This window comes from Macaca fascicularis, chromosome 4, assembly GCF_037993035.2.
Source record: "Macaca fascicularis isolate 582-1 chromosome 4, T2T-MFA8v1.1".
Taxonomy (NCBI): domain Eukaryota; kingdom Metazoa; phylum Chordata; class Mammalia; order Primates; family Cercopithecidae; genus Macaca; species Macaca fascicularis.
In genome coordinates this window covers 1,205,169-1,207,814 of record NC_088378.1, presented here as the reverse complement: position 1 = coordinate 1,207,814, position 2,646 = coordinate 1,205,169, and the positions used below count along the sequence as shown (strand labels likewise).

Genomic DNA, 2,646 nt, shown 5'->3' with positions numbered 1-2,646 from the left:
CCGGCTGTGCCCCCACAACAGCACTGAGTTTATTTCTAGGCAGCTGGTGAGCAGGGCTACAAGCCTGCCCCACTGGGAAAGCAAGCAGGGCTTTCAGGTTTCACGCATCCCCCCCTGCCACATCCCCGCTTGCCACATCCCCGTCTGCCACATCCCTGCCTGCCACGGATTCTGTGCTATGTCTGCACTTCTGGTTCACCCCCTGCCCCGGGATTCTGCCGGGGAAGCTTCACATTTAGTTGAAATTGTTACAAAATTCAGCTGGAAGTTTCCTTCTCCCCGTGGTCTTTCCCCAGTTCCACTGGCAGCTCTTCCTAAGGATCCCTGTGAGACAAAGTCAGAAATGACTTCCCTGGAAACTGAGAGTGCCCCCAGGGCTCTTCCTGTTGCTTCCTCTACCCCGATATTTTGCTCAGCTCTCTAAATTTGTTACAGCTCCAGATAAGTTCTAATCCTTCTCCTGCGATCTGGTCCTTCAGGTTCCCCAGTAAGAATTTGTTCAGGAGTGGACGTTACCCTCTCACACTTCGGGCGCTCACGGTTTTTTGACTGTCTTATGGAGCGTGCAGAGGCACTCTACTTCTTTCAAAGGGTCTGTGGATTCTCTTGGCTTTCCCGCCATGTTCCTGCAGTATTTCTTGGAGTAAAAGTTCACAATGTGAGTCTCCACATGCTGCTCTGTTTGTCCAAATGGGAGCTGCAAGTTAGTCCTGCCTCCTATCTGCCATTTTTTTTTCATGTTCTTTGGTTTTCTTTTTAATTATCTTTAGTCTTGCAATCACCCATAATTTTAAAATTTGGGTATATCTACACTACTTTAATCCTTTTAAGTTGGCAAAACACCATTCCCAATCACAAATACACAGTTCTACAGTTTTATGTTTCTGAATGGCTGTTTAAAGACAATCCTAAGTTATAACTTAGTTTGACATAGACTGTAAACAATTCGAGAGTGAAGTTTAACTTGCTACTATTTTAAAAGCATGTGACCTTATAGATTTGTGAGATGTGAGAAGTGTTGAATAATCTTTAATATTACACATAAACCATACTAAAATGCTTTTCAGTAAGTAAAAGGAACCATTTTAAATACAGGGAATTATAATTAAATTGGCATCGTTAAGGCCAAAACTCTAAACATTGCTACCTTATTTATCTTCAACCCTTGCCTTTAAGAGGCAAATGAACACAAAATACAGGTGAATCTTGCTGGGTTCTGAGACAGTGAAGGAATTTCCCCAGTATTTAAATATATTCACATGACCAGCTATAGAAATCTAAATATAAAACCAATCTCCAGTAAGTTTTAAGATGGCACTCACTATCTTTGTGAAAAGTTGAACATTACTAACAAAGTCTAATCATATCTTTAGAAGGGGTAAAGTGATAGCATTTACTGAATTGGAATTACTATTAAAATTCAAAAACTGAACATATTCGTTTAACCACAAGCCAGTCTTAGTTTTAAATCAGGACTGCCCAACAAAATATTCTGTCAGTCATTCATGATCTGAATTCTGGTGTATGAGATCTATTAAAGTATGGTACACATAAAAAAGTCATGAGACATTTGTTTTATAATAAAGAAGGCAGTGGCCAATTATTACTCATTAGTAGCTTTTTTGAGATAAGCTATCAAGTCTGCCCTTTCTTCCTTCTTCTTAATGCCGACAAAGATCATTTTTGTTCCAGGGATGTACTTCTTGGGATTCTCCAAATACTCCATCAGTGTATCCTCTCCCCAGGTGATGCCTTAGTTCTTATTGGTGGCTGTGTAAGAGTATCCAGAGGCCTGACCTGTCTTCCGCCCGAAGAGACCATGGAGATTTGGCCCAGTCTTGTGCTTGCCTCCCTTTTCAACAGTGTGGCACTAGGAACACTTCATAATAAAAATCTTCTTGCCTTTCTCAACATCACCCATATTTAATTCTCTTTTCAGTCGCTGGCACAACGAAGATTCCCTCTCCAAAGCAGGACGTCCCCACTCTCTCCCATGTATTTTTTTAAATGACTTGAAGTTTATTCTCTTGACTTTGAAATGCACAACACCCTCTCATTAGCTGCATCCTGAACTGGGCAGCAGATGTCAAGGAAACCCACACACCTGCCTGAAACTTTGCACCCTGCATAGTCCCCACACCACCCTAACCACCTCCTGCCCTCCCCTGGGTCCTGTTGTTCCAGCTCCCCCATGCACAGGTGGTGCGGTGTCAGTCTCTCTGGGCCTGGCTGGTCTTGCTGATTCTCCTGTTCCAAGTTCTGATCTCCACAGGCCAATGCTTCATGTTCCTGGGCCCTGATGTCCAGAGGAACCCCATCCAAACACCCTGTGAGCCCACTCGCTGGTGGGGCTGCCTTCTGTGCTCTGGCGCCTTCCTAAAGCACAGGGAGGTCTGCGTTCTGGAAATGTTCAAGATCGTGTCAATCACAGCAATGATACAGACAGCAGATGAGGCTCCCAGGGGGCTGGCAGGGTTCAGATCAGATGATTGAAGAAACAGAGAAGCCTGCATCCATTCTGACGGAACAGTGAGACTCTGTACTGGAAGGAGTGGTTCAATCAGCACCTGTGTCTATCCAGGGCTGTGCTTGGGATGCCACCTGCAAACCATCGGGTCCTGACACCCACAGGGAAGGCTGCATCCC

At 44.4% G+C, this 2,646-nt stretch overlaps 1 pseudogene; it reads right to left on the bottom strand.

The window, feature by feature from the left end:
* Nucleotides 1-1,013: 1,013 nt before the first annotated feature.
* On the bottom strand, nt 1,014-1,991 carry LOC107129384 (cytochrome c pseudogene; annotated as a pseudogene).
* Between the last annotated feature and the right edge of the window lie 655 nt (nt 1,992-2,646).